General features: G+C 39.5%; 1 protein-coding gene across 7 annotated transcripts in view; it reads right to left on the bottom strand.

The window, feature by feature from the left end:
* TCF4 (transcription factor 4) overlaps positions 1-1,414 on the bottom strand; it is a 436,167-nt gene extending 434,753 nt beyond the window's left edge. For 6 of the 7 annotated variants that reach the window (XM_006143421.3, XM_006143424.3, XM_006143427.3 and 3 more), the window contains exon 1: positions 878-1,414. The gene's annotated coding sequence lies outside the window, so the exon portion shown is untranslated. Of the gene's footprint in view, positions 1-23; positions 171-877 lie in introns of those variants that run through there. The other variant, XM_006143422.3, reaches the window with a different exon arrangement.
* Between the last annotated feature and the right edge of the window lie 12,707 nt (positions 1,415-14,121).

Below are 14,121 nucleotides of genomic sequence, written 5' to 3'. Positions count from 1 at the left end.
TACAAACGAAAATGCACGAGCACCTCATTTTTCCTCAGATCGACAGTTACAATCTGAAGCCTGAACAGTTCGGTGTTTGCCCGTTCCATCCATCGGAGGCACTTTGAAATTTATTCGAGTTTACATCCCCTCACTTCTTTCTTTCTCTTACTCTCGTTCCCTCTCACTCACACATCCACACACGGCAAAGCAAGTTTATACTAGGCTGCAAATACACGTGATGCAAAAAGACTTTGCCAAGAGGAACAATATTTTTCTTTTTCATGTATAAACCAAGCCATAATTTGCTGGGGAGATTTTCGTCTCAATAGTTTTTTTGCGTTGGGGGGCGAAAGCTGGATTGCATACTTTCCTTCCTCTCCCTTTTAAGTCACAGAATAGTATAGCAGCAAACTTTACCAAAAAAAAAAAGAGAGAGAGAGAAGGAGAGAGAGCAATTTTGGGGGGTGGATGTTGTTTTGTTTTTACAGTTGAGTTCCTAGGCACGCAAAGTCCCCGTTCGCCAGTACTGTAAGTTTTTAATTCAACATATACCATTATAGGCCCTGCGTGCTCTTAAAACATACTTTTTTACATCACTTTTTAGACTAAAAAATATGCTTCATAATTCTATCGTTTCATAATAACAAGCGTGCTTTATCGAGTATATGCAACGTACGCTTTTTTTTAACATTAACGTGTGTTAAAGAACACATTCCACGAACCCTGATATTGCTAAATGTGCAAGTACATACACAAAATGCATGCACACACTTTTTCCCATAGGCAATTATTTAATAGGTTGTTCCTTTTGTTTTCATAAAACATTGGGATAAACATTTTTAAAAATTAAATTAAATTACAAACACTTTACTCTGACAGCAAATTGTAACGTTACCTTAAGTGGCCACAAATATGCTCACAATATTCCAAGGAAAGAGAGTTTAAAAAAGAGAGACAAAAATCTTCTCCAAGTACTTAGTATCTCACATGTGTATCCCCCAAAAAAGTATTTTAACTGGTACTCAGTTCTGCTCCAGGGATATCCACAGATTACAAGATTATGCACCTGGCTCTGTTTTTTGCATTTTCCACCATAAAACTGCAACAAAATTCCCTCCCCCAAAAAAGAAATCATTAAAAAAAAATCCAATAACTTTTTCTTATTGTTTATAAAAAAAAATATCAACACAGGATAGTTATAATTTTTCCTCAACAAATCTTGTTGGTGGCTTTTTTTTTTCTTCTCCTCTTACAAAGTCTTAAACTTGTTCCAAGTTTAGAGGTGTCTCCTCATCATCCTCCTCCTCATCATCATCATCACCATTGACTCCCCCGTGGAGTCACATTGATAATAATAGGTTTCCCTGAAAGATACATTGTAATCCATTCACATCCGGGCACTGCGGGCTTATAAAGAGAAGGCGCTGCGGCCGCGGCTGCTCCTCCAGACAATGACTGGGGAGGGGCGGGGCGGGAGCGAGGAGACCATAGAGTGGTAAACAGAGCGCCTAGAGAGGCGTCCAAGATGGCGGCGCGCGCCGGCCACGCCTCCTCCGGGAGCGGAGGCGGGTGGTGGTGTTCGGGTGGGCGTCGTGCGTGGGTTGTCTGTAAGGCTTCCCGAAGCTCGGGGTGGGCCACAGGGCCCATTTCCCTGGGCTCTTCCTCGTTTCCGTTCTTTGGCCGTCCTTACTTCTTGTCACTAAAGTGTAGCTTGGGAATAAATTCATCAGTTAAGCACCGTAGACTCCTGACGGGGCATCAGATCCCCCGGGTCACCCGGAGGACGCCTCGAAAGAGGCCGCATTGGCCTCCCCACGAAGCCCGAGCCCAGGTTCCCTCGCAGCGTGAAGCCGGTTTTCTTAGCGGATCTGGGCCGCCTGGGAAAAGGCCACTGAGCCAAATTGTTCGCCCTGGGCTGGAAGAGGGATAGGGTCCTCTCTTCCCCCACTCCTACCCCATCTGTTTGTTAGGTACCTGGGAGTGTGAGAACTTTGTAAACCCAGGAACTCACTTGGTGAAAACCATTTACTGCATCGGAGAGTAGCGGTGTTTGTACCATAAACCACGACTGGCCAATTGATTACTTTTGCCAGCCTGTTTTCTGGTCTGTGAAATGCAATTAAGAATGCCCACTTGACGAATTTTGTAATGGATACAGACATTGATGAAGTCGCCACTAAAGAAATACTTTCTTTCCATCTCTAGTTTTCTTGCTAAATGAACTGATATTTTAACCTAGCCAACCGGATAGTAAATGGAGATTTTCCTATTCCAAAAGAACAGCTCTCAGTCCTCCAAACACAGAAAAGTGATTAGTAATGATAACACATGTAGTGTGTTTACTATGTGCCAAAAACTATTCTAAGAATTTCACAAATATTGGCAGTTTCAATTAAGAGAATGACCCTACAGTATGTGTTATTACCCTTCTTCACATACAGGGAAACAGAAGTGGAGTAGCTTAATCCAGGGCAGAAGTTTAGTGAATGGTATAAACTTTTTACCAAGTCACACAACTACATGAAGTGCTAGAGCTCACCTTTGAAACCAGTCTGCAGTGAAGAGTCCACATTCAGTCATGTTCTTATACCATCTGGCAACGGGAACATCATTATCTCCACTTTTAAGTTTATTTAAAATTCTGATGCAAGTTTGTGTTAGTAACAGTGCAGATAAATTTTTAAGATTGTTTATATGTAAGTTTTTGGAGAACAAGAATTAGGCAATGCGTAGGTTGTTTCCTGTCCATTCACACATTGTGAAGATTCCTGTCTTCTGTCCCCATTCCATGTTCTCATCTTAAAATAATATTTTACATGTAGATGCTACTTTATGCTGCATTATCACAAGCATTATCTCTGATTCTCAGAGTAAGCCTCTACAGGCTCAACTGAAATGATGTAATGAAAAGATCATAAATGTTGGTTTGGGAGAAATAGTCCACTAGCTCTACCTCTAATCAGCTCTGTGACCTAAGGCCCAATGTCAGTGTCTTTTGCTGTAAAATGCAGAGGTTAGATTAGATAATCCCATAAAATCCCTTCTAGCGTTTAGGTTTTTAAATTCTCCCCTTTCCCTGAATTTCAAGGGCGATAAATGATCGTCCAGAAATCAGTGACAGGATCAAGTTTGGAATCTAAAGACATCCAATTGCTAATCTAGTTTTTTTTTTTCTTTTCTTGTTGACCCTACACTCAGAAAACCATTCAACTGTATTCCTAGGTTAAATCAAAGGATAATTGTGGGTGTTATTATCTTCAGTATTTCTTGCTGAACTGTCAGAGAATAGGTACCTTCTGCTTATACTTTTAAGACTGCAGGCACCAGTAAGTCAAAAGGATCCACTAAGACTTAGATTAAAAAAAAAAAGGATAGGTTTTGAAATGCTTCATCTATAGTCTTCCTTGCCTGGAACCTGCTTATAGACCCATATATAAGGGAATGTTGCAGTCAGCTTGGGCTGCCATATCAAAAACCGTAGACTACATGACTGGAATAGAAAACGTTTGTTTTTCCAAGCTCTGCGAAGTCTGAGAGCAGGTCAACATAGTCCGCTTCTGGGGAGGGATCTCTCCTGGCTTATGGATAGCCACCTTCTAGCTATATTCTCCAATGATGTAGAAAGAGCCCTGGTCTCCCTTCTCTTATGGGACTACTAGTCCCATCATGAGAGCTGCATCTTCATGATATCATCTAATTATCTTCCAAAGACTCCACATCCTAATACTATTACATTGGAAATTAGGGCTTCCACATATAAATGAGGGAGGCTGACACAAACATCCAACACCCAGCCTCTCCAGCCCCAGCCAGTTGAAGTAGGACAAAAAGAGGAAGAGATTAATAATAGTCTGCAGTAAGTGATGGATCGGACATGCCTTGGAATCACCTGACCAGGACTGGTGCTAGGAAGTCAAGCTGTATGAAAGCCATGGTTATGGGGGGGGGGGGGGTGAGAAAACCAACTATGAATAAGCAGAGGAAACTGATATATATAAAAGTGAAAGGTCTTGTGAGTTTCAAGAAAAGCAGACAAATAATTAAGTTCTAGGAAGAAATGCCTTGAGATACTTTCCCAATTACTATGAAGACCAAATTTCCACTTATGAGATTGCTATTTCTTGCATTATTCTGTTTCCCCAGCTGAGCTAATCTGAGTACTTTTCTGATGCTTACAATTAAAGATTTTAGCTAGGGGAAAAAAAAAAAAAGAAGAAGCTCTCCTAAATTCTTTTTTTCTAAAGAATAATTTTTATTTAACTTTGTTTATTTTAGTTTGACAAGAGACAGACAGAGTGAGAAAGAGAGAAAGATAAAGTGAGAAAGCAAGCCACCAGGTCTGGTACTTGAACCACAGTCAGCCATGTGGGAGTCCAACACCCTCAACCACCACACCACCTGCTGGCCCCAGCTCTCCTAAATTCTTAAAACAATTTCAGCTTTGCCAAAATCATCATTAACATTGTTCAAAAAAAGTGACAGCTAGTCTAGGTGGTAAATAATTGGCTTCATTCTCATCTGGTAAAGGTCCTATCTAATCCGTTGTGCCACCTATAGTCGGGACATTACAGGTAAGTGTCGTTTCTTCTTATATTTTTCTTTTTTCTTTTTTTTTTTTTAAGATGTTTGTCATAGGACATGTGCACCAGAGAAAGACAGAGAGAGGCAGTGAGGGGAAAAGTGAGAAATCACTCCCCAGGAGAGATGATTACACCTCAATCCCCTCTTCATTCTTCCCCTGAGATTTTTGGGCACATATGCACACGCACCCAAAGTGAGTCTTAAGCTGCCAGATCTGGGACTTGAACCACAGTCAGCCATGTGGGAGTCTAGCACACTTACCAATATGTCATCTGCTTACCTCAACATTCTCTTTTCTATCACTGTGACCTTAGGCAAGTTTCACATTTTGTCAAATGTGTACATATATATTTTTTAAGGTACATATATATGTATATATGTGTGTGTATATGTACACACACACATATATCTCAAATCAAATGGTCAAATAGATATTGTCTTAGATGAAATGGATAGTGCAGATGAAAGTGCTTTCAAAATGATAAATTTGGGGCTGGCGCGTGGCGTGGCGGTTAAGAGCACTGAACTTCCACATGGCCAACTGAATTTCGAGTCCCAGAACTGGGGGCTTGCTTTCTTGCTTTCTCTCTCTCTTTCTCTTTCTCTCTTTCTGTCCCTCTCTAGACAAATTAAAATAAATAAAGTTCAATAAAATAATTCTAAAAAAAAATGATAAATTCGGTGGCCAGCAGGTGGCATGGTGGTTAAGGGTGTTGAGCTCTCACATAGCCAACGGTGGTTCGAGTCCCAGATCTGGTAGCTTGCTTTCTCACTCCCCCCCCCCCCTACTCTGTCTCTCGCTAGTCAAATTAAAAATAAATAAGTAAACAAATAAAGTTAAATGAAATAATTCTTTTTAAAAAAAGAAAATGATAAATTTCTGTGAATGTAAGACAGAATTATTGCATGAACTGAGTTGATGCCTAAAGATAGTCCTTCTTTCATAGGAGTGTGGAAATAGTGACAGATTTGCTGCCCTGTGGATTCATACAAAAGAACAAACGTTGAAGAGCTCTTGGACCAAACTTTCATTTATAGTTGAAAATGTCAAGGTCAAGTGGGATGGCTTGTCCAAGGCCATTGTTAATGATGGCAGAGCCCAAAGTAGCCCAAATGCCATACCATGCTTCAAATCCCATCCAGTCTGCTCTCCTCCAATCCCACCTACATTTAACACGTAAGCAAACCAAACCACAAACCACAAACAAACGAAATCAGCTCTCTGATGTGCTAATAAAATCATCCGAAAATTCATCAGATCATTCAGAGCATCTACCTTGTGTCAGCAGTCATTCTCTCAGGACCTGCGGCAAAAATGTAGGCAATGAAATCAGAATGATATAAATGTCAAGGGCAGTCTTGATTGAACGGCTAAGTCACAGTGAGCCCAACAGCTTGTGGCAGATGTGTAGAAAAGAAAACGCTGTCCAGGGTGTCTTTGGGTTCATGTAGCGAATGGGCAAAACTATCCAAGACTCCCACCTGAAGCCCCACTCACACTGCAAGGCTGAGTAAGAAAGGCAGCAAGCGGAATAGAAGGGGAGGGATCTAGCCAGTTTGTGAAAACAATCCAGAGCTTTGTGCTACACAAACTGTTTAGCAAACCCCAGGGCCTTTGCATTCATGGGTCCTTTGATTCTTTCCCTGGTGGTTCACAAGGCTCCATGTAATCCTTCTGGTCTCAGCTTAAACCTCTCCTCCACTTAGAGGCCTTCTTAACTCTTCTGTTAAAAGGAGACACCCCATCCTATTATTTTCTCCCACAACATCAGCTTTATTTCCTTAGGGGGATCTTTAGCAATTGAGATCCTTTTGTTACTGCATTTCCTTTTACTTCTCCTGTCTCCCTCATGAGACTGTAGACCCCATGAGGCAGGGACTACGTGAATCTTGCTCACCCTTGTATTTCCAGACCTAGCACATGGCCTGGTGCATATTAGATGTTCAATAACTATTTGTTAAATAAAAAAAAACCTATTTTTATCCCCAAGATGCATAAGGTATGCAGAAGTATACAAATTTTATAGCTTTCAAATCAGTTTTTCTTAAGATGTCATTATAGCTTGATTCCTTTATTAGTAAATGTTGCTGGTGAAAATTCAATTTTGTTTCCTTTTTGTTGTTAACTATTTATTATTTAAGTTGGCTACAGGGCATGTGTGGATGCGTGTGTGCATGAGAGAGAGAGAAAGAGAGAGAGAGACACACACAAAGAGAGAGAGAACATGAGAAAACAAACTGCCAGGTCCGGGACTCAAACTAGGGTTGGCTATGTGGAGTCCAGTGCCCCAACCACCACACCATCGATCAGCTGGCCCCAGTTTGATTTCTAGCAGGTCACTGGTCCCCTGTCACTTGAATGCTAAATCCTAAAAATAGAACCAGGATAATTGTCTTAATTACCAGACCATGGGGACGACCTCTTCATTATTAAGAACACTGTGCCAATGTTGTCATTGTATTGCTTCACTATTGCAACATTTTATTTTTTTCTGGAAGAGGAGGCTGAGACTTTGAGTGACAGTGGATTGCCCAAGGTCACACAGCTAGTATGTGGCAGAGCTGAGACTGAAATCCAGGTAGACCACGCTTCTGTTCGTAGCTCAGTGACACATACCGTGGCTTTGGCTCACACCCAGCTGCAGGCACGATCTGCATGTGCTGAACTTCAGACATGGAAGGAAATCCAGACCCCTAGGTGGGGCAAAATGCTCTCTCCCCAACAACTTCATTGCTTCTCTCAAACTCTGTCCCTGTCTTGTTCTCCCAGTCCGCAAGTCTTTCAAAACATGACAAACTCCCTAAAACAGAACACTCAGACTGTAACAGAGCAAATAGTTCATGACTAAGAGGAACTTCCTAGAAGGCTGTCACCTTTTTGATTCTTAATTATATTAAGAATAGTGTCCATAACTTCATGGACACTAAAGCAGAAAAGGTTGTCAAAAGATTTTTCCCCCTTCTGCTTTCTTCAAATTCCTACAACATCTAAAAGAAAGGAAAATTAGAATTCTGCTTATGATTTAATTCACTGTCTTTTGTCTACACCACATGCCATTGTTTCTGAATGGATCTATGTGCAATTATAGATTTATTGTGTTTTGTTTTCAGTATATGTTCCTTTGATAAGGTAAGAAGCAGGTCTTTGTGTTCTAATAACCCTGCACACTGTGATATAAGTGATTTTTTAAAAGAAGTCTTTCATTTCATTTATCATTATTATCATTTTTTTTTTACTTTGCTACAGGGCATTACATGCTCACCAGAGTAAAGAGACATAGAGAGTGAGAAAGCAAACCTCCAGGTCCAGGACTTGAACCTTGGCCAGCCATGTGGGTGTCCAGAGCCTTAAGCAACATAGTACCTTCTGGTCCCACAGAAGAAATTGTTTATGGTACTGTATTATTCCTCCAAGAATGACCTAAGACATTAAACAATTTTGGAAATAAAGCCATATACAAGAGACTGATGTTTAAGATAATAAATCTTCCTTATTGGACCAAAACATATACAGAGCAGACTTAAGCTTCCACCTACTTTTAGATGTTTTTGAAGTTTGAGAAAATGAAAAGGAAAAACAAAATGAACAATCTTTCATTCTTAGTTCCAGGAAGTTTTGATCATTTAAAAAATACTCAAAAGATTTAGGGACACCCTTCTAGAAGGTTCCTCCTAATCATGAAACTATTTTCTTCGTTACAGTCTGAGCATTCTATTTTAAGAACTTTGTCATATTTTGAAGGACTTGCAGATTGGGAGACCAGGCAGGGATAGAGTTCCAGAAAAACAATAAAGTTGTTGGGGAGAGAGTATTTTGTCTCTACCCTGGTGGTCTGATCTTCCTTTATGTGTGCTCCAAGTTTGAAATTCAACACATGCAGATCTTCCCTGCAGTTGGCTGCAACCTAAAACCATGTCCGTGCCACTGATCTGTAAGCAGAAGCATGGTCTACATGTTTTTAATTTGGCTCTGCCAGGTGTAGCTGTGTGACCTTGAGCAATATTCTGTATACCCAAGCCTCAGTTTCCTTCTCCATAAAATGAGTATAATAATTGACAGAGAATTATTGTCAGGTTAAATATCATAGGATTAGTAGAAGCATTTAGCAGCTCATCTAATAATTGCAGCCGAGCAGTTATAGAGTATTTATGTGGTAGTGTCACATTTTTCAAGTCAGAAGCCTCGACTTTTTAAGTCATGAAGTTCATTTAAATCAACTTCTCGTTTGAAATAAGATAGATAGAACAACATCAAAAACACCAACATGTGATGTACAAATTAAAAGTAGTGTTGTCTTCCAAGTTTTGTTTCAGTTTTATGATATAAAGAGTATTATGTATTTCCTAGGTTATCATTTAAGACATTTAAAGCCACTGCTCCAGTAGATAGGCCTCATTGCTTTGCTAGAAAGAGTATTCATGAAGAATATTCTGGGATCATAACGGAGAAGAGTAAAGAAAGCAAATCACCTGCTCATTCTCTTTCTTCTCCTCTGAAGTGGTGTGATATTCCAAACCCAACAGCAATCTCGTGTTCCCCTGAAGAAAAGGAGATGGTTACGAAATAAAAGGTTTAAAATGAGTAAACAATGCATAAAGAATAAAAGGAACTTTGGAGACAGAGAGAGAACTTTTGCTTATTAAAAAGTGCAACAAAACAATTGATCTTAATATATCTAACCTGGCTTTTAAAATCCTCCAAAAACTGTTCGCTCAACACCCACCACTTCAACCTCTCCAATTTAGCTCCTACTTCTTCTCTAAAAGTCTCCTCTGTAGTCAACCAACCATATGACATATGATATAGAGCCGTTTGTCTATGAAAAGCACAATGCAAGGTGTGGTGAGAAATTCAAGATGAAGAACAGAGTCCCTGACCTCCTAGTGGGTAGACCAGACAGACATACATCACCTGAACTCCTGAAAAAATTGAGATCTGAGTTATCAAGAGGAAACATTAGAGGCCCTGAGACTATAATTCAATGTGTAATTGTTACCAGCTGGAAAGCTCTAAGAAGACTTCTTGGAAAGATAAGGTGAAAGCTGGATCTGGAAAGAAAAGTGGCATTTCCAATGAAGCCAATACAGAAGGATGTGCTGGGCTGGAGTGTTAGCTCAGGCAATGGCAAGGTGGCTGGAGAGAAAAGTCTTGTTAGGGTGCATGAGCAGAAGAGAAGGGCTAATGTATTAAAACTCAAGTAGCAGGGCAGGAAAGTGGCATGGTGGTTAAGGCGCTAGACTCCAACATGGCCATGGTTTAAGTCCTAGACCTGGTGGCTCGCTTTATCGCTTTCTCACTTTCTCTCTCTCTCTCTCTCTCTCTCTCTCTCTCTCTGTCAAGTAAAATTTTAAAATAATAAATAAATAAATTTTTAAAAACTCAATTGGCAAGTTAGGATCTATTGGCCTTTACTCTTTTGAAGTACTTGTTTACTCCACAAAATAAAGAGACAAAAGACACACAAGAACCCTCAACAGAGTCTTCATGCTATGATCCATTCCCAGTGTCAGTTGGCCTGGTTCACAGGCATGAGCATGCAATGTGTGCACCTTGCGTGCTCAGGGAGGTTCTGGCATACAGACTCAGGACCCTTCCCAAGTGGGTCTAATTGCATCATTACTGTGCTACCATCAAGTAAAAATCTATTGTTTGAGGCCAGCCAGTGGCATGGTGGTCAAGGTGATCAAGACACAACTGCTGGAAAAACATGCCTAGCACATGTGTGTGCATGCATGCCCCAAATCCTGATTGTATCCTGGCTATCCCTCAGGGACAGAGGAGTGCTTTCTCCCTTTCTCTCTTTGTCTATCTTGAATGAATGCAGAAAATAAGTTACCAGAAAAAAATTATTTAATTAATAAACTGTGCCTTCAATGATTAAAAAAAAAATAAAACTCTATTGTGGTTGTCTTAACCAGGGCTTGTGAAATTCTGATACAGGGCTGTGGCTATGACCATAGAAAGTAGAAAAAGCATTTAAGAGAAACTGTGTATGGGTTAGTAGAAAAGTTAGTGGGTTACAAAGCAATAGGAAAATCATTTCGAACTGGCTTAAATGATAAAGGGCTTGCAAATCTAAAGAAGTACAGAGCCATTAATTAAGGTTGCAGCTTCACTTCTCTACCATTTCCTCAGCTTAACTCAACTTTTTTAAAGTTTTTTTTTGGTTTTGCTATAGGGTACATGTACTCTTCACTCAGACTACAAAGTCAGCTATTGGGATCCAGCTGCCTTGACCATCACACCCCTGGCTGGCTCCAGGTAGCTCTGCTTTACATGTCAGGCTGATTTACTCATTTTGCCAAGAGGTTACTGGCAAAGCTTGAAGAGACAAGCTTTATGTTTGCCTCCACGAGGAGATAGTTGTTCCCATGAACCTTGACCTAAAGCCTCAGCTGAACTCAGACTGGACCAGTTTAGGAATACACTTGACTAAAACCATATAACGACTGTTCTTTGTTCATACCTAAGTAATTTTATTGTTTACACTCAAACCAATGAAAGCCCACTCTTGAAGCTGAGGTGAAGGAAATCCTACCCAAAGCCCAAGACTTCTAAACTGGGAAGGACGGATGATGGGTATCGGAGAGAAATGTAGGTTTGCCAAGCTCTCTGGGCATCTGTGCCATATGCTTCTGTTTCATGAGGGATCCAGCCTCCTTCTTGCAGTCCCCTTGGACAATTTCTAACTTTTCATCGAATTTAGCTCAACAGGTCTCTCTCCTCTGAAAATTGCTCTGGTTTCTTGACATTTTTCCATCACTTCCTCCTCTGGACTAACTTATTTACTTAAAACAAATTTTTTTTCAAAAATATTTGTAGTACAACATGACAGTAAATAATAAACCTTTTAATTATACAGCTTGACAAATGTTTACATACATACACATCTCTCCTCTCTCTCTCTCTCTCTCTCTCTCTCCCCCACACACACACACAAACATAACCACTATCCAAATCAAAATAAAGAATATTTCCAGCAACCAAATTGGTTTCTTCATTCCCTTCAGGGTAAATGTGCATACACTTTGACTCCATTTTTTTAAAGAATTATTTTATTTAACTTTATTTATTTGTTTATTTATTTTTAATTTGACCAGAGAGGGACAGAGAGAGAGAAAGTGAGAAAGCAAACTCCCAGATCCAGGACTTGAACCATGATGGGTCATGTGGGAGTCCAGCACCCTTAGCCACCACTCCCCCTTACTGGTCCCCACTTTGACTTCTATAACCGTGGATTAGTTTTGTGTATTGTATAACTTGGAATCATCTAGTACATATTCATGTGCACGTGACTTCTTTCACTCATCATTATGTCTGTAAGATTCATCCATGTGGTTGCCTATAGGAGAAAGCATTCCTTTTATGGCTGTATAGTAGCTCATTGCAGGAATATACAACAATATATTTATTTCATCTTTCCCCAAATTTAATTTTTCCAAATTTTAGCTAGTCTGAGTAGAGATGCTTTGAACATTGTATACATGTATTTTGGTGAATTTAAGTATCTAATTCTATTGGATATATGCATAGGAGATAGATATGAAGGTGTGTGTGTGTGTGTGTGTAGAAAAATAGTCAGAAAGGTTATGATGTATTTTGTATAGAAATGTGTAGAAAAATACATCATGACATCATGACTTTTCGGGCAATGCAATATATATAGCTTGGAATTTCTGGCTCATAAGTAGGCATGTTATAGTTTTAGTAGACACTGCCAGTTTTCCAAAGTGGTTTTACCAATTTGTACATCAGTAGTGTTTGAGATGTACTCATTTACTTTTAATATAAATTATTGTTCTAATTATTCTTAATTAGAGTCTAAAGCTGTAGAGTGCAGAGGCCGTCCTAGAGGTCTTCATTGTTCCAGTGCTTAATATTGTGTTCTGGATAGAGATAGTGATGTCAATTTTCAAGAAATCTGTACAAAGACTTCTTTTTTTATATTTATTTAATTCTATTTATCCATTTATTTTTAAAAATTTGACCAGAGAGAGAGAGAATGAGAGGGGGAAAGTGAGAAAGCAAGCCACCAGGTTCGGGACTCAAACCGTGGTTGACCATGTGGGAGTTTCCAGTGCCACTGCTGATCCCTACAACGACTTCTTAAAAATATATTTACTATTACTTTATTAATCAGTAATATTTTAATAATATCAGTTTTGGATATACAAGAATTCTCTGAACACATATCCAAAAAATTAGAAATGGGATTTCAAAGAAATATTTGCACTCATATTAACTGCAGCATTTTGCACAATAGTTTAGAGGGAGAAGCAATATAAATGTCTACCAATGAACAAATGGATAAAGAAAATGTGATGTATACATACATACAACAAAATATTATTCGGCCTTCAAAAAGAATAAATCCTACCATATGCTGCAACATGAATGAAATGTTAGGACATTAGGCTAGGCAAAAAGGCCAATCATGAAAAGGGAAATGATCACACTCATATGCACATTCTGAAATATTCAGACTTTTGGAAACAGTTAATGGTGGTTGCTAATGGTAGTGGGGGGGAAAGGGGAAAGCAGAGTTGATGCTCCATAGATAGAAAGTTTTGTGCGTATAGTTAGCACCAGTGTACACATAAAAATGGTTAAGGTAAGGGATCAGCAAGTGGCATGGTGGTTAAGGTGCTGGACATTCCCACGTGGTCAACTATGGTTTGAGTTCTGGACCTGGTGGCTTGCTTTCTCACTTTCCCTCCCATTTTTTCTCTATGTGTATCTTTCTCTCGTCAAATTAAAATAAATGAATGAATAATTAAATATTTGTTTAAGATGGTAACTATTAGGATTTATGTTTTTATTTACCAAGGTAAAAAAGAGATAATATGTTTTCACTTTAATGTCAGAATTTTAGAAGTTAAAAAAATACACTATAGATTTTCATATTAATGACAGGATTCTTCAGTTTATTTTTAGTCATTGACAAATTTTATCACATGCTGGGAACCAGCAGTTAGCATAATGGCTATGTCACTGGACTCCCACATAGTCTACCGCGGTTCGCGTCCCGGACCTGGTGGCTTAAACTCACGCCGGGCGAGTGTGCGTGCGTGCCCAAGATTCCGAGAGGAGAATGGAGGAGAAGGGATTGCGGCGTGACCATCCCCTCTGGGGGGTGATTTCTCGCTTTCTGTCTCTCTATCTCTCTCTGTCTGTCTGGCGAGCGCATGCGCCCTATAGTGAAAACCTCTCAAAAAAAAAAAAAAAAAAAGAAAAATTTTATCACATGCTGTCTTAGCTATTTACAGATTGCATTTAAGTAGTATTGTTCTAATACTAGAACAATAGATATACTAGAAGTCGATACAGACTAATTTTTGTTTTCCTTTCTTATCTAATTGATAAGAAACTTTGAGCAATTTTCCTTGGGAGATGAGGACTACATTACTGATAAATTCCACTCTCATTTCTTCCATTTTTTAGTCGCTTTGCTCACGACTTTCTCTTCATATGTATTGTCTGGGCTCTTGTTTTTCTGCCTTGGAATCTGTGCATTGCCAGTTTGAAGTTCCCTACCCTGTATTTCCTTTGCATGGGGT

The sequence above is a fragment of the Tupaia chinensis genome, unplaced genomic scaffold, assembly GCF_000334495.1.
Source record: "Tupaia chinensis unplaced genomic scaffold, TupChi_1.0 Scaffold000098_2, whole genome shotgun sequence".
Taxonomy (NCBI): Eukaryota; Metazoa; Chordata; class Mammalia; order Scandentia; family Tupaiidae; genus Tupaia; species Tupaia belangeri.
Note: the sequence above shows the minus strand (reverse complement) of the source record. Positions and strands in the feature narration are given on the sequence as shown.